General features: G+C 44.2%; 1 long non-coding RNA gene and 1 pseudogene across 1 annotated transcript; both read right to left on the bottom strand.

Annotated features, from left to right (window-relative positions):
- Positions 1-233: 233 nt before the first annotated feature.
- Positions 234-413, bottom strand: LOC126518780 (U2 spliceosomal RNA; annotated as a pseudogene).
- Positions 414-4,947: 4,534 nt separating this feature from the next.
- LOC129381761 (uncharacterized) lies at positions 4,948-11,626 on the bottom strand. The gene is made up of 2 exons (XR_008609880.1): positions 11,127-11,626; positions 4,948-5,471 (listed from the first exon to the last, which is right to left on the bottom strand). It is a non-coding gene; the product is annotated as an uncharacterized lncRNA (long non-coding RNA).
- Positions 11,627-18,432: the final 6,806 nt, after the last annotated feature.

The raw sequence follows: 18,432 nt of genomic DNA, 5'->3' as shown, positions 1-18,432 counted from the left end.
GTTAGCCAAGCTGTTCACCGAAAAAAAAAAGATTAAGAAAACACTGCGCAACATGCGATTATAAGACGAATGGTGTTCAGTCGTCAGGGGTCGGATGATCGACCATCGCAGTTCTTAAAATCGTATCTTCCACTTGTATTTTATATGCTTGATTTTCAGCGATGCTGCATATGGTTAGGTTCTGGAAAAAATTGCGTGTGTCTATCGAGACGTGTAGATCGAGAATTTCTCCGCATAAGTAGGCCGATCCTGAAGATAGTGCAATACCGGCCGACCCACGGCGGAGGTGAGGGAACGTTTTAAGCACTCTGCCGACTTGCAAAAGTAAATTTGATATCTTAGTTACAAACACAACTAGTATCGGATATTAAGCTGATAAGAACACATGCAGCCCTTTGGCCCGCGTCGGCCATGTCCACGTTTGCACCGCCCTCTCTTTGTCGGCGTTCCAAGCGTGCGTGTCACCTTTCCTTCCCCTCTCCCATGGTGGTGGTCCCGTAAGCCTGCTGCCCGCCAGCACCGTGAGGCGGGAAGAAGTGCGAACCATCCATGTTCCCCCGATCCCGTAAAGTTGGAACGTTTCACCGGAGCAACGGCCAGGTTTCAGAGCGAGTTTGTGGGGACCCAATTTTGTGCGGAATGTGTTGTGAGTGACCGCTGGTAGTTTTAGCCTGACCTCACAACCATTACTGCACTACGGAACGTCGACCAACGCACGACCGCCTTGGATACGGAGAAGCAGAGTGTGTCCTCGGAGTGTGGCGAGGTGCGTGTCTCTTCTACGAGCCCGGATTCGTTAGTAAAAGGTGTCGTGCCGCATTTCCCAACAGGTGATGTATAACTCCTGGTGCCTCACCATCTTCGAGGCTAAAGTCGCGCTTCGCTTACGATTTTATGTGCATACGGCGTTTGACGCACGGCAATGGCCAGTTCGCCATTAAGGGCGCACATACACACCGTCGCTTGTCATTCACCTTCACGGAGTGGAATGGCACAGAATTCTTTTCAGCAGCTTGCCTAACGTTAGCCGCGACGGCCTGTGAAGTAATGCCCAAGTGCGCATTTCTGCGCAGTAAAAATTAATTAGCTCGATTAAAGTGCAAGCATACACTGTCGATTAATTCGTATCTGTGAAGCGCAAGTATACCGCAAGGTATAAGATAGCCTTCGTTTGACTTGATTTTCGTCTATTTAGCCATTAGGTATGTACCACTGATGAAGACGTGGAATCGGTGATGGGTAAAGTGAAAACAAAATACACTGTACTGATGGGCGACTTTAATGCCAAGGTAGGCAAGAAGCAGGCTGGTGGCAAGTCAGTGGGGGAATATGGAATATGCACTAGGAATAGCAGGGGAGAGCTTTTAGTAGACTTCGCGGAACAGAGTAATATGGGGATAATGAATACCTTCTTCCGCAAGCGGGATAGCCGAAAGTGGACGTGGAGGAGCCCGAAAGGCGAGACTAGAAATGAAATAGACTTTATTCTCTGCGCTAACCCTGGCATCACACAAGATGTGGACGTTGGACGTGCTCGGCAAGGTGCGCTCCAGTGACCATAGGATGGTAAGAACTCGAATTAGCCTAAACCTGGGGCGGGAACGGAAGAAACTGGTACATAAGAAGCCGATCAATGAGTTAGCGGTAAGAGGGAAAATAGAGCAATTCCAGATCAAGCTACGGAACAGGTATTCGGCTTTAACTCAGGAAGAGGACCTTAGTGTTGAAGCAGTGAACGACAATCTTGTGGGCATGATTAAGGAGTGTGCAATAGAAGTCGGTGATAACTCCGTTAGACAGGATACCAGTTCGATATCGCAGGAGACGGAAGATCTGATCAAGAAACGCCAATGTATGAAACCCTCTAACCCTACAGCTAGAATAGAACTGGTAGAACTTTCGAAGTTAATGAACAAGCGTAAGACAGCTGACATAAGGAGGTATAATATGGAGAGAATTGAACGTGCTCTCAGGAACAGAGGAAGCCTAAAAACAGGGAAGAAGAAACTAGGAATTGGCAAGAATCAGATGTATGTGTTAAGAGACAAAGCCGGCAATATTTAAGTGGCTGAGGAGTTCTATAGAGGTTTATACAGTACCAGTGGCACCCACAACAATAATGGAAGAGAGAATAGTCTAGAGGGATTCGAAATCCCACAAGTAACGCCGGAAGAAGTAAAGAAAGCCTTGGGAGCTATGCAAAGGGTGAAGGCAGCTGGGGAGGATCAGGTAACAGCAGATTTGTTGAAGGATGGTGGGCAGATTGTTCTAGAGAAACTGGCCTCGAGCGTACGTCGAGCGTACCGGAATATTGGAAGAACGCTAACATAATCCGAATCCATAAGAAAGGGGACGCCAAAGACTTGAAAAATTATAGACCGATCAGCTTACTGTCCGTTGCCTACAAACTATTTACTAAGGTAATCGCGAATAGAATCAGGAACACCTTAGACTTCTGGGAAGCAAAGGACCAGGCAGGATTCCGTAAAGGCTACTCAACAATAGACCATATTCACACTATCAATCAGGTGATAGAGAAATGTGCGGAATATAACCAACCCTTATATATAGCTTTCATTGATTACGAGAAAGCGTTTGATTCTGTCGAAACCTCAGCAGTCATGGAGGCATTACGGAATCAGGGTGTAAACGAGCCGTATGTAGAAATACTGAAATATATCTACAGCGGGTCCACAGCCGATGTAGTCTGCCATAAAGAAAGCAACGAAACCCCAATAACGAAAGGCGTCGGGCAGGGAGATACGACCTCTCCAATGCTATTCACAGCGTGCTCACAGGATGTATTCAGAGAACTGAATTGGGAAGAATTAGGGATAAGAGTTAATGGAGAATACCTTAGTAACTTGCCATTCGCTGATGATATTGCCTTGCTTAGTAACTCAGGGGACCAATTGCAATGCATGCTCACTGACCTGGAGAGGGAAAGCAGAAGGGTGGGTCTCAAAATTAATTTGCAGAAAACTAAAGTAATGTTTAACAGTCTCGGAAGAGAACAGCAATTTACAATAGGTAGCGAGGCAATGGAAGTGGTAAGGGAATACATCTACTTAGGGCAGGTAGTGACCGCGGATCCGGATCATGAGACGGACATAATCAGAAGAACAAGAACGGGCTGGGGTGCGTTTGGCAGGCATTCCCAGATCATGAACAGCAGGTTGCCAGTGTCCCTCAAGAGAAAAGCGTGTAATAGCTGTGTCTTACCAATACTCACCTATGGGGCAGAAACCTGTAGGCTTACGAAAAGGGTTCTACTTAAATTGAGAACCACGCAACGAGCTATGGAAAGAATGATGGGTGTAACGTTAAGGGATAAGAAAAGAGCGGATTGGGTGAGGGAACAAACGCGAGTTAATGACATCTTAGTTGAAATTAAGAAAAAGAGACGGGCATGGGCAGGACATGTAATGAGGAGGGAAGATAACCGATGGTCATTAAGGGTTACGGACTCGATTCGAAAGGAAGGGAAGCGTAGCAGGGGCGGCAGAAAGTTAGGTGGGCGGGTGAGATTAAGAAGTTTGCAGGGACGACATGGCCACAATTAGTACATGACCGGGGTAGTTGGAGAAGTATGGGAGAGGCCTTTGCCCTGCAGTGGGCGTAACCTGACTGATTATTATTATTATTATTATTATTATTATTATTATTATTATTATTATTACTATTTACCACTGGGTTCGTGCGCAGTTGCGGCCGATCCTCCAGAACAGGGGTCTGCTGCTGTGACAGAATAAGTACCGAATACTTTAATGTAGCTAGGTATGTGTCGTACTTTGTTCCGCATGCCATCGCCATTGCATCCTCTGCGATTATCATACATCACCTTTGTCATCTTGACATCGCTGCGTAGGCGTCTGACGTTTTACATGCGCGCAATTTGGTGTTTGTAATTCAGCACAGCTAGTGAGCGGTGCCGTGGGTATATATAAAGACAGCTTCATTTAAATTTATTCTTTTGGGTTGGATAAACGTAAATCTTCGATGACAGTATACGTTTCATAGGATGAAAGTAAAGAAATTGCATGCATTGCCATTAGTTGCACGCTGCATGACATTCAATTGCCCGCATCACTAAACTTCGCCTAGCCTAGATTTCCAAATGTTCGTTACATTTTTTGTTATTTTCTTTCGTCTTTCAGTTTTAGTGTTGCCTTTCTAACGTTCGTCACTACAGTCATTGGTTTGGCCATTAAAGCTAATTCATTCTATTACGAAATGTCGAGCTCCATCTTTCAACAATGACGCTTTCGAGTATCTGCGTCGATAAATTTTTATTATGTTCCGTAAGTATAGTGCTCCACAAAGCCAGTTATTTTATATTATATCATGGGGAATATTCTAAAAATGTGATCACTGTAAAATAGGACGGTAAACTTTATTTAAAATCCTCGCGAAATGCATTTTTCTTAAAGAATGTTTCATTTGGAGGAGGATATGAGAACACACAAAGTAATTCGCATAGGGAATAACAAAGTGCAAGTAAATCCACGCTCGTAGATCAGCCTGCTTGCGCAAGACAAGCTCTACTCCAGGCTTCACTCGTGTATTCCTGCTTTTGCACTCTATGGCACCGGATGCTAAAGAGCATCTGTTGGAAGCACATACTAAAGTACAAAGGTCATCTGCTATTTTTTCCAAACTCCTGTTCAATTTTCTACCTGAGGGTGTCTTCGTTACCTCAGTATTACTAAACGATCCTTGAATCTAAGGTCTTCCTACAATCCTGCGAGTTGGAGGCAGCGCCACCTCTCGAGTGAAGAAGACACTAGGCTTCTAGAAAATTGCCGCATAGTGTCAATTCAGCAGTGACTACTTCTGTCGACTGGTGCCGCTGCCATCCTCTTTCGTGAGTCGAGGTGGAGGGCTGTGTGGAGAAGGTTTTCAGGATACGGAGGTTACTGTGATCAACAGTGAGCAAACCAGGGAAGCTTGAGCCTGAAGCCAGCTCTAGGCTGAGCGTTGTTTTATTCAACCAGTGCTGTTCCGTATAAATATTAAAGTTACGTCACTACTGTAATTTGTGTTGCAGTTTAAAAGCAAAGCTTTCTGCCGAAGTAGCCTCATGTTGTGAAGCAACCACCTTGTGATGCTGGAAGCTTGCATATGCTAGCTTCATGGGCGATTCCCTTATTGACAGTGGCTTCAACGAAAAAGGACAGTCTCGCCAGGTGTCGCATGTTTATCTCGAGTACCAGTGGACGGTTTCGATTGCCATAGTCATTCTGCGATGGCTGCTGTCGTTGCTTGCGGGAGGGTTCGGATTAGTGACCACCTCCATAGCCGCCGCCGTAGTGTCCCAGCGGCAGGTAGCCGTAGCCCCTGTGGTCGTATCGTACACTGATACCGAATCGGCCGTAGTGGTCCTTGTGCAGGGTCAGGTCAGGCCCTCCACCACCTAGGACACCGGCATCCGCAAAAGGCAGGATGAAGGCCGCGCAAACTGCCAGCGCGATCTGCGTGGCACGTTTAGTACATGGAATAACGGTACACACAAGCATGTTGCAGTGTGCACTGCACTTCGAATGAACATCAGCATCAGTTTGCTTTTGACGCACGGACCACGTCTTACCCATTGCAAGGATGTGAATATTCATGTAATCAACTCCAGAGAGAGAGAGAGAGAGAGAGACGAAGAGGAAAATGAAAGGAAATTAACCATGGATATGGCCTGTAGGATACCCTACAAATAAGAAAGATGAAAGGTAGGTAAGAAAATGAGAAGAAAAACAATAAACAGGCAGTCGTTGCAAAGACTGTCGCAAAATGTTCGGTAACAGTCACACGCGTTCGTACAGTCCGGTTCACTTCAAGAAACACAGTAGGGCTTTTGTGGCCTGGTGCATGACCATAGTGCTCAACTGTATCGTCACAACAGTAAAAATGATATGCGGTACTGAAAAGTAGATATAGAGCTTCTCGACAGTATTTTCTCCACCTAGCCCCTCCCATGATTGCCCTCAAAATGGCGAAAGTAAAAAAAAAATGCATTATGTTGAGTTTCTCACATACGTTTTGTTGAGCTTCACTTACACCGTCGGTTTTATCATTGAGTCTTTGTTTATTCTCAATCAATTAGGGTAATGAAACGGGTGGGGCCATGATTAACCTGCCTGCTTTTTCTTGGCATTCATTCTCAACTGTCGACAGACAATAGTCAATAGTGTGACCTGTTTGGCCTCCTGTTCTCTCTCTCTGCAAAAACTGTTGGCATAGAGGTTCAGCATAACAGTGATCTTAGGAACACACTTCTATGCTTTTGCGCAGCAAGACATGCTTTGTGCAGCTGAAGCCTATAGCCGCATTAACTTTTCTTTCCTACTTGAAATCAAGAGCTGCACGGAGGGCCTCTCCCTGCGATTCCATAAAAGGTCAGCTTTGCGCTGTGCGACCTGGAGTCCGATGATGTGGGAAGTTCGTGCACCGCGGTGCAGAAAGGATCATGGGTTTCCACTTGCCATTCAAGACCTTTTTTTAAGAATACGCTTACCTTTACATTTTGCACAAGAATGAGGAATGATTGAGATAAGATGTACCAGGCTCAAGCTCTGGCTGCCGATTCTCGATCACAAAGCATCCGTCTCCTCTTTAACTGCTCCTTCGTCCTGCTTACTTCACTTTCCCCCAATTCTGTGGCAGTGGATGGCTAACATTAGCCTCGGCGAATCTGTCGCTTTGCAGCCCTTTTCCTCCGAGCAAAGCTTGGCCCAAAACATGCACGTCGCTATGCACGAACAGGGGAAGAGCGAAACACACAAAGACCGTCTCCGACACGCATGTGTCAGTATGGGCCCGGTGGTATTCAAGAAGGGTATCTGTGACCGTTTCTCTCTTTTTGTAGTCTCCCCGATATGGGAGGGAAAAGGCAAAGGACCACAGGTCACAAACAGAAGAAAAAGGCACCATGAGATTGCTTGATGGAATTGCCTTTTGCAGAGTGCCCAAACTCATTTTGCGGTGATCAGCTGGTCACCATGAATCACCGCAGTTGGAACTGGCTCTGACGAGGGCGTTGGCTCGCTTACTATTCATCATTATTATTCACTATCATTATTCTTTTTGTGCATGCGTGCATTTTTAATGTATACTGTACGGTAATGTATGATGTTCCCACTCCTGCTATAGTACTATATTGGGCTACTGTATGTGTAAATGAACAAACAGATAAATATATAAATAAATATGGCCAGTTCGGGGCCACAATAAATAATAGGTGCTACGGGGAAAATATCTACCTATCTGTCTGTCTGTCTGTCTGTCTGTGTCTGTCTGTCTGTCTTGCCGCCTACGTCTTGGTGCTCTCCTGGTTATTTCGTTAACTTGGTATGTATCAAATTTGGCATAGTATGACAAGAGTGTATGACGAACGTAACAGATCCTGACAAGCATATCATGACATGCGTGTCATGTAGGTCATGAAACAGCCGCCTACGTCCTGGTATTGACGAAAATTGGCATAGTATGAAAAGAGTGTAGGCCGCACATAAATGACCGATCATGGCATGAATATCACGATATGTGTGTCATGTAGGTCTCGTAATTGGAGATCGCAGGGAGAGGTCTTGGTCCTGCAGTGGACAAAAAATAGGCTGACGATGATGATGACGTAGGTCATGAAACAGCGCCTACATTATGGTGCTGTCATTATCGTTTCGTTAACTTGGTGTGCACCAAAATTGACGTAGTATGACAAGAGTGTACGACCAACATAAATAATAGGTCATGACATGAATACCATGATATCTGTGTCATGTAGGTCACGAAATAGTCGCCTACGTCTTGGTGCTCTTATGATCGTTTCGTTAGCTTTTTTAGACTCCCTGCAGACTGGTCCGCATAACATCGATTCCCGCAGGTCATGAGAGTAGCCTGCTTTTTAGGCACGCGAATGGCCTGAAAGGTGCAGCCACCTGGTGCAGTAAAGCTCATGCAGACAAACAGAAAATATTGCAGTAAACAAGTGTATTCCACTTCGCTGGTAGCGTAAATTTTCGGCAGCGGTGCAATCGCGTTTGGGCCGAAAATTTACACTAGCAGCAAAATAAAATACGCTCAGCTACTGAAATATTAGCTTTGTGCTTGTCGGGCTGAGCACTACTCCACCAGGTGGCTGCACCGTGCAGGCCGTTCGCTTTTGCACCTTCGCTCATCCGGTGAGGCGCCCAATCCGCTTGCGTTTACCGGTATACCAGACACTCTACAACTATATTATTGCATTCTCCGCGAGCGACTGCTTTCGCGCAGTTAACGCCCCATCACAACATACCTAGCTCTTTTCTGTCCTGGACTGTGCTCCCCTTCCCCCTAAGCACTGATTCTGCATTTATAATAAGCTGCCTTTTAACTGTTCTACTGTTACTAAATAAGCAGCAATGCATTTTGCTCTCACCGCTGCTTTCCTATCCTTTCAGGTTACTCGTAGCTTTTTCTGTTATATCGCTTGTTTCGCACTAATTAGCTTATATTCCAGTTTTGTTAATAACCTTCATGTTACTGCACCATACGTTACTGCAGGTTCGATGCAAGGATCTTAGGTTTTTCAAGAATAGCGCTAAGCGGCAGGTTACGACTTGCCATATGCACTACAACTACATTTTTCCGTCTATATTTCCTTTTCCTTAGCTGGGTCCTCTGTGACTGGAAAAAACTGGAAAAAACATACCTTCCCGTAGGTTATACAGCCTCACTACCAATAGCGATTTCCAGCTGTCTTCTCAAGTTAATTAATGTTACCCTAATCATCGGCTTCTTGACATCCAAAGCTATTCTGAATCCCAGAAAACGCTGTATTATTTGTTAAAAATGACCTCCGGTATTGCTGAACAGGAATATGCCATCTTTAAACCGCAAGTTAGATGTTTCCCGTTGACTTACACATTGGGTCAATCCCCCGTTTAACAGATCGAAAGTCACCAGTCATGCAGTGAATAACATTTTAGAAATTGTGTCTTTTTGCCTTATGCCCTTCGTAGTCCGCATGCTCCCCGTTTTCTTGAGAGGAATTAAGGTAGCCCTTGAATATTTTTAGATATGCGCTGACATGTTGATGCATCCTTCCTGCGCACCTTGACAGCGAAATGCTTCAAAGACTGCAATGCCTTTAATTTTATTCAGTATCGGCTACATGAAAAAATTGCAGCATTTTAGATGATGACATCAAGCAAGAATACAGAAGACGTGTTCTCAAGAACTATTTAGATGTCTGTGGTGAAAACAGCAATGATCTCTGCTTGGAATGTCTTTCGAATCCTTGGACTGCACATATATGCTGACAAAATGCTTTGCTCACGTCTTCTTACATTTTATTGTAAAATAAATGAAATTAAAAGAAGGAGAATAGAATGACCTATCAAATTAATGTGTTGACAGGCGAAGAACCACATCTGAGGCACAGCACGAGCAATATTGAATTCTAGTATTGTTTTCCTGCCCGTATGTTTACATATGACGTTTGATTGTATACTACAGCACAAAGACGTGTAGCGAACGCCTATTGAAAAAATAACTGTTTACCATACAGCACCAAGCAGGCCGCAGTACTATTGTTGTTTGTAGGCACTCATGGCATAGAAGTCGGTGCATGCTGGCTGCCCAGTGTTCCAACGATAACAATAAGTACTCTCACTTATCCGAGTAAGAAAATGTTACAAGGTTCATCGCTCCTATGTTCCTATTTCTGCTAAGCCACTTGTAAAACAAAATGTGAATCGTACAAAACAAATACTTCACAATGAAAGTGTAGCACTCTGTATTACAATAATCAGAAATCTAGAAACAGACTGTGGTCGTTTCCGAGGCTTATTCTTTCACAGATTATTACTCTAAGCTGCTATATAAATAGCGGGTAGCCTATTATTTAGGAATACATTAAAACAAAATAACATTCAAAGACATTGGTGCAATTAAGTGTGGGTTTCAATATGGGCCACTTATTAGATAAAACACAAAGAAAGCATTTTACTGAAGGGGCGTCCGTCCTATGTATTTTCGCAATGGAAGCGCTATGAACCTGAGCATGAAGACTACATGCGGCCATTAAATCTAGCCCCCCCCCCCTCACCTACCCTCAGTAGAAGCCATAAACCAATAAAGGAAACTTCATTGGCGTGAGGATCACTCTTCCGTCGCGCGAGTCAAAATTTCTGGAGTGGTGCCTCAGTTATCAACTGGCATCGGTCACCAGGACAAAATTATGACTCAGCGGCTCGGGCAGATCGGGATACTTAATTTCACGAACTTTTGTATTAAAACTAACGCGCATGTTCATAGGCGAGCGCATGGAACTGCAAGACGGCTTTAAGCATTTCACGTTGCAGATTGCTATGTTAATTTCCTCAGTCAGCTGGCAGACTCTGCTATCTGAAATGATTTGAAACAAGAGGCAGTGCTGATTCTGTACAGCGGAGCCTAAGACAAAAGATTCCCGCCACCTCTGTTCCACTGTGCTTCTTTATAATACAGTGCCTTCCAGTTTAAGCTGCCCCGCGCCCAAAAACTTTTCTTGGCGACTTGTTTCACATAGTCGCAGGCGTTAATCGGCGTGAAGTAAACATTGCATGCACTCTTATAGCAATATAATTTTGCAGTCCTTTGTACATCGCCGATTTGACTATATGCGAAAAAGTTAAAACTAGAGTGACGTCTGTCGATGCACACGATCAGAGAGCGCCGCCTTTCAACGTATAACTCTTTTTGCGCAGAACACGGCTATCACATCTGTTTTGAGGCATTTTCTGTCACAACATGTAAAGAACCACAGTTTAATTAGCCGTAGTAATGATGCGATAAGCGCTCCCTACTGTTCACACGGTATCTCTTGTAGCGATGAACTTTGAAGGAGCACATACGCGCACAAAGAAATCAACTAGCTCATTTCGAAGCTTGCGTTACGAAGAAGGTAAGCTAAAGACAGTGTAAATTATTGCAACCAATGACAAGCTCCTTTCAGAGATAGACAAGCAATTGGCTCTAAAACAACTTGGAACTGAAACGAATACTTCAGTGAACTCCTGCTTCGTGCTCGCAGATCAAACGCAGCCTGTCCAGCCGCTGCGATACCAGGCAAGTCAGACGTAACAAGTGCTCCCGTGAGCTGAGAGACGTGTTCTTACCCAGGCCGTGTACTTCATTGCTGCTCCGAGGCTTCTGAGTGCAAGCGTTTCCACAGCGGCCGACCGTGCCTTTTGAGCCCGGCCGTTCGCAGCAAGGGTGGCGCACGCCGCGCACGTGGTTCGGCCACCGGCCGCGCTCAGCCGAGCATGGCGCCTGGCTGTTCCGGAGGGACGCGAGCTCCACAAAAGCGGAACGGCTGGCAGACCCCGGCAGTGCGTGCCTTTCGAGCTTCTTGCTGATGTGCGGGAAGTGGCACGGCGAAGCGGCGTTCTTAACAACATGCGAGCCAGTTATCTTATGCGATAATTAGGGCGCGCACTGCACTCCCGCTCTCAGTGGCCAGTTGCTCAAGAGGCACTTTCCTCGCAGGAAATGGGCACCTTTGTTGGGTGTTGCCGTAGCCTCAGCTTCAGAAAGTCATGTTTCCAGTACATTTTTGCCAGAAGGCGTGGTTGCCGGCACAAGTGGCGCTGACGAAACTTAAGATCCTGCAACAGGCATGGCTTCTCAGGACACGGATTCTTTACGAAACGGATACTGTATGAGAGTTGGCATAGGCTAAATAAAGCTCAAACCGCTACGAAATCGGCGACGTGCATTAAGCGGTGGCATCTTCTAAACACATATTAAACGGGAGCTGCAATAGAGAAAATGAAGTGATGTTATTCAGTTTTCGTGCGTTCAAACATGCTTTGACCCGACGATATGCGAATTTTATCGACGAACGCCAGTATGCTTCAGGCTATATCCAATATTCTTAATGTAACAAGTTAAGCGTCTGTGGTGCAACGTGATGGTATTCAACATCAGCTGAAGTCAGGGAATGCAACTTGACGGATTTATGAGGAGCACAAAAGTAGATGGTTGAAAAGGTTATTGATTTCAACGCGCATATCTGTCAGCGATATGAAGCATGCAGCGTCTACAATGCTAGCCTCGCCGTACTTGTGGTGGTCATCCAATGATGCTTGCGCAGGCTCAATCTTCTTGCAGTCATTTATTTTTACAATCAAATATGCCCTTCAGGTACCGCCTTAAAGCCAAAAACGATGAAATCACTCGACCAAGTGGCGCTGTTCCTGCGCTCATTTGCAGCGGCAGATCGCTTTTCCTGATTATGCAGGAAATGAAAATAGCGCTTGTGGAAATAGAGGCGTCAAGGATATAAAATACATCAGGGGTCCAAATTCAGAATGTATCGATGTATGGCGCTGAGTACGGCCCAATTATCGTTACCAAGCGGCTCTGAAACGCTGAAGGGACGCCGTTGATTTAAAGAGTATTCGCACTTTTGTGTGAAGCGTGGCTCATCCAGAAGTACATGTAGCTGGGCTAGTCGGTTCATGTCGCTGAGTAGCCCACAAATATGATCGCTTTGGCGCAAACAAGGAACGACGAAAGGGAACAAGGGGGGCGTGTGCCCTTGTTCCTCGTTTGCGCCAAAGCAATCATATTTGTGGCTCATCTATCCTGACATTTTTAATCGCAGGTTACGAACTTCGGTTGCGTAGACAAAAGTAAGAGCACCATTAAAGAAAAACAAACTCCAGCTGCTTGTATATGTTGCTTTGTGTCGTTTTTATTATACAAGGTGTCCCACAGAACTTGAGCCAAGCATTAAATATATGCAAATGCCACATAGCTCGACACAACCAAGTTAATGTTGTTTCCCGTCGCTTGGAGATACTCAGATAACTTTTTTCATTCCGCCTAATTAGATAATTATTCCTAATCAATTATTCAGCTCCTCAAATATTATTTCATTGATTTATTTGTTTTTTACAATACCTCAAGTACCCCTGCTGGAGGGGTTCTATAGGAGGGGCGGGCGAGCATACAAATTAGCACAAACACAATACCACAGCAGTAAGCAATGAAATTAGTTAGAATGGAAACAGCAACGAAGAAAAACGTAAAAACTACAACATTTTGCACATCCACAGGTTAAGAAATAGGAAAAGGCACAAGAAAAACACAAAAGCTTATGAAATATGACAATCGACAAGTGTTGAACGTGTGTGTTGAATGTGTACAGAAAGTGGCAGTAACGTTTTTCTAAGTATGGAACACGGTAAGTAAAAACAGGCAGACATCTGGATAAACATAAGAGATCGACAGAAACACGTTTAAAAGAATGCTACAGATAATACGAGCAGATGACGCAATCAGGCAAGTGATTGCGAAATATGCGAATGAATGCGAAATAAAGGTTGATTGATTTATTCAGTGGCGGGCCTAAAACGCGCCGGATCACCATGAAGAATGACGCTGACTGGAAGGTTATTCCGATCGATGGCTGTTTGTGAAAAGAAAGAATGAAGATGAGCAGTTGTCCGCGCATGTGGTGGATAAGCTGCTTTATGGTGGCTGGTATGGCTTGAAAGACGGTATGCTGGTTTGATAAGGGGGTTGTCGGGAGGGAAGGTATGATAGAGCTTGTGATAATGGCAAAGTCTGAATGTTTTGCGGTGCCTATCTAGTTTGAGAAGATAAGCCTTTCATTTTAACTGAGTGACACCTGTATGATATGAGTAGTCAGAAAAGAATAATCTGGCGGCACGATTTTGTACCGACCCAAGTACCTTGCTAAGGTTGTGTTTATAAGAGTTCCAGATCGCGCACGCATATTCTGACTTACATCTTACAAGAGATTGATAGGCTAATTACTTAACGGAGGGCGGCGAAAGTGCGATATTACGTCGTGGATAGCTGAGGGTGCGGTTAGCTGTGTTTGTGATGTGCGTGACGTGTGATGACCACGTGAGGTGACGGGTGATGTTAAGTCTTCAATATTTGAGGGAATCTACTGAAAAAATGATCTCATTTTTAAGCATGTACATGTACGTATTAGTTTGATATTCTTGTCGTCTATGAAAAAAAATAACGGAAGTTTTTTTTTTTTTTTTTTTAATATTAAGGACCATGAGCCACGCATGACACCAAATTTCAGCGTCTATGAGGTCACGCCGAAGCATTAGTTTATCGGTGGGATTAGTGATGGAGTGGTAAATGACACAATAACCCGCTAATAGATGAATGTTTGAAGAGATACACGCGGGGACATCATTGATGTAAAATAAAAAAAAGTAGCGGGCCGAGTACTCTTTCCTGTGGGACACCGGAGGCGACAGCACACAAGGTGGAGTTGACTTCACTGGCGGAAATGAACTGTTGGCGATCGCTGACGAATTCTCTTGTCCATTCAAGCACTAAGGGGTGTAAGTTTAGTCGCAACAATTTTAGCAAGAGTCGACGATGAGGTACCTTATCGAAGGCGGTTTCATAATTGATAAATATGGCATCTACTGTAATGCTATTGTCTAAACGAGAACTGATATTGTTAATAAAAAGAGCTAATTGAGTTTTGCAATAAAGGCTTTGCTTGAATCCGCTTTGGTTAGGAGTAAAAGAATAGACAGAAATTAAAAATTTAACAACGTGTGAGACTCTCGGAAGATTTGTGCTAAAATGGTGCTGTCGATATGCTTATATGCTTATAATTGGATGAAAAGTGTCAGTGAGAAAATTGTAGAGCAACGTGAAAAACTCCCGGTATAGATTTCTGTTGCTCAATGCGTGCTACATGAAAGTGTCTTTGCAAGCGGGAAAGAAGCCAGTAAATATATACAATATTGCCGCGCGACTGGCGGCTCGAGGCATTTTGCATGTATTCGCGGGCATCTTTCATGTTCGGAATAACACTTATTTGGCACGTATCGAGCAACAGAAAGCTGTATTCAGAGTTTTTCATGTTGCTCTACAGTTTTCTCATTGATACTTTTCATGTAATTATAATATTGGGCAAGTTGGTTAAGTAATTAGGATTAGTTATCTAATTAGGCGGAATGAAAAAATAACCTGAGTATCTCCAAGCAACGGCAAACATTACCTTGGTTCTGCCCAACAATTTGGCATTTGCATATTTTTGATGTTTGGCTCAAATTTCGTGGGACACCCTACATATGTGATAAGTACTTTTATGTACGATCACAATAGTGAAATACCAGTGAGATTTGCGGTCAATCTAGGCGCGCAGCAGTCCATTTTGTCAAGTCGCAATATTGTTGACCGGCAGTGTACATAGAGAGCTATTTACTTAATGAAAATTTAGAAAAGGGTACCTACTACGGTAGCTTAATTGCTGTGGTGTAATGCGCTGCTCAGGTCGAGGGTTCATTCCCGGCCCATTCGCGAGCCTACCACATACATCCTACAGATAAAATCCTCGCCATTTGTCTCGCCTACCGACTCTAACTTCGTTTCATCGAAAGGGCAGAGAAGCTCGCTTTCCGTTCAACGCATTATAGGGTCTCTCTTCCAACCATTTTGTTTTGCGGAAGCTTTCGTGTAATATAACCCTAATTGAAAGAGAAAAAATGTTCTTTATCTATACCTAGCAAAAGACAGCAAAAAATCTTGAAGCATGAAAAAAAAACATATAGACCATTCGTTTTGCCTAAATCTTCTATGACCATAATTTACAAAAATAAAAGGCAAAAACTTATCGCTTTGGCGCACTGCTCCTGCTACGCTGCCAACCCGATCAGCCGAGACCACTTTTTCACCCCTACGATGATGATCATAATTTATTGGCATCCCCTGTGGAACGGGGTGGTGACATATGGTCATCTAGCCTATTTGACTTAACCACGTATGCATTCTTTTCATTCAAGCATTTTGCATACATATCCATAATCTTTTTTTTCCCTTCCTAAAAACTTCTCTATCAACCTTGTACTGCTATCTATACCTGTAGCGGATCGGGTCGTATCAATCTCCTGCCTGTGCGATTTCCCACTAACACTCTAAAGGTATTTTGCTTATCTCGACTTCCAACCGGTTTAAGCGTCTGCACCTTTAAATTGAAGCGCTTCTGGGAGGTGTACGGTATACCTACGGGTCTCAATGGGTGAATCCCTTGGCAATCTATTAGGCCATACGGAATGCTCTTCAAATGTTTGCTTCTGTATGCACAGTTACCTCATATTTACCTTTACAAATTTCTGTGCAATTACTTTGCCAATTACTTAATTTGCAGTTATCTCATCCTGTTGCGAATATTTGCTCCGGTATGTTTTTGTCCTTAGGAAACCAGCTCGAGCCTCAAGTAGCAAGGCATTGCTCTTTCCCTTATCGCAAAGATTTTCCCATCTTATTTCTACCTTCGCGCTCTTGAAAATCACTGTCTCTTTTTGTTTCCGCTCTTTGCATCCCATTCACTTTCGCTGCTTCGCGAGTCGCAATAAAGGAGCGGCACCTTGTGGTAATAATGGGAGTAGTAATTGACGTACTGCTCGGATGGGGGCGATGGTGGCGAAGCAAAAAACTAAAGGGGTTAACAAACTCGGGAGAACTTCCGAGGATGCGCAGGTCGCAGTATGCACGATGCCAGAGGTTGAAAGGAAGGGTTGCGAAATTAATAGGGCAATGCTTGCAGTAAGAAGAGACATTTGAAAGCTAGTTAAAGCAATGCACTTTACAATCATTGACATCAAGCGGAAAGTGACACTAGCGGACCGCGCTGGCGCTTTTGTGTGTGACGGAATAATTTTACCAGAACGGTAGCTGCGCCATTCGGACGTCGATTCGCGGCATGCGCACCAACTTTTTTATGGGGGCCGCATCTACTCAGTAAGGTGTATTTAACGTAGCGACGCACAAGCAGGAAGCAGAATAAGGCCCCAATGAGTTAAAAAACGCGAAAAATAGATCTGCAATAGATGTAGACACCGTCAAATTTGTTGCATAAACATACGGGATGGTTGCAAGCAGAATAAATGGTTGGAAAATCAAACGCAACTGATTGAGGAAGGTCTTGGCGTGAACACCTTCGCCAAAATGCATCTACCACAGTTGGAGCAGCTGCCTGTTATTCAGAAGTTTGAATGAAGAGGGTGGAACAAACTGCCTGTGTCAAGGAAAGGCGGACGTATAGGTATGCTAATGAGGCGCGGTATGAAGTGGCAAGAAGAGGTATAAAGTAGGTGCTGCTGACTAATGCGATGGGGAAAGTGAGTAAAGGTAAGCAAATTACGCTTGGGTGGAGTGAACGCAGGATAAACCTTGTCAATAAGGGCTTAGATGATAAAGATCAAGCGAACTCGTAGAGGCCAGGTACCAAAACGTCCGTGATGTATAGAATGGCAATGCAAGCCATTTATTTATACCTGTGGAAGTGGATGGAGAAAAGCGACATATTGAGAAAACTACAGCATATGTTCACACTAAGCAGGCGCTCACACAATATGCTTGTAATGATGCGGTTCATATGGATTTGAACAGCAAATAATAGACCTTTCTGAAAACTATTTCATATTAGATTGCCGTGGGGATGTTTTCAAGCATGAGGGCATAGATGATGATTTCTTGGACCGACCGAGTAAACTGTCTGGGAAGGCCGGAAATGCGATGAAGTTAAGTAACTGCACCTAGGAATAAAGCAAAGGTGTCCCTGGTTTCCATTGTTGTTCACGCTTTGTGGAAAAGGCATAGAAAGACAACTAGAACGCACTGATTTAATTTTGAATCTGTCTTATATCCACAGCGGGAAAGAAGTGCAACAGAATGTCAGTGGGGTGGTGTATGCGGACGACATACTGCTATTACGGGACAATTGAAGGGATTTACAAAGACTTGCGAATATAAATGACAATGCAGCGACTAATCTAGGCCTTATAATTAGCAGAGAAAAAAGGGAATTATGATCTTTATTGAAAATACCAGTAATGACATAGTATCAGATCACCAAGAAGTGCTATAACCATTGTCTATAACCTTTGTCTATGCATAAACGAAGGAAAGACCTACTGAAGCGTCCATTAAGATATTCTAAAAATCAAACGGAAGCGGACGGCTGGAATTATGAAAGATAGAACACTTTGGTGCTACAATAAATACGTACGAAGTGGTGCGACGAATTTACAAAAGTGTAATGGTGCCAGTGCTAAAGTTAGCCAATGCTATTGTTTCCTATAAATGAGAAATCTGGTCGGAGTTAGGGAGAAACCAGAGGGTGGCGAGCCGACTGACTTTTGGCGCCTGTGTTCATTTATGCATTCTAGGTGTTGCGCCTTGGTGCTTCCACTAAAACACAAGGCTAGCTGAAAACCACATGCAACAGTAGCTTTATCAACTGAAGGTAACATATAAACTAATGCCCCTGTCACACTAGCGAATGTAGCCACGGTATGCTTAACCGTGGCTTGCAGTGGTAACTGCGGCTAACGAGAGCGCGGTTTGCCATTGCTACACGAGCTTAGTTAAGCAAACAAACGCGATCCCATTGTCATCGTGTGAGCTAACTTT

Source organism: Dermacentor andersoni, chromosome 1 (genome assembly GCF_023375885.2).
Source record: "Dermacentor andersoni chromosome 1, qqDerAnde1_hic_scaffold, whole genome shotgun sequence".
NCBI classification, from domain to species: Eukaryota; Metazoa; Arthropoda; class Arachnida; order Ixodida; family Ixodidae; genus Dermacentor; species Dermacentor andersoni.
The sequence above is the reverse complement of the archived record's forward strand: the minus strand, read 5'-3'. Positions and strand labels throughout refer to the sequence as shown.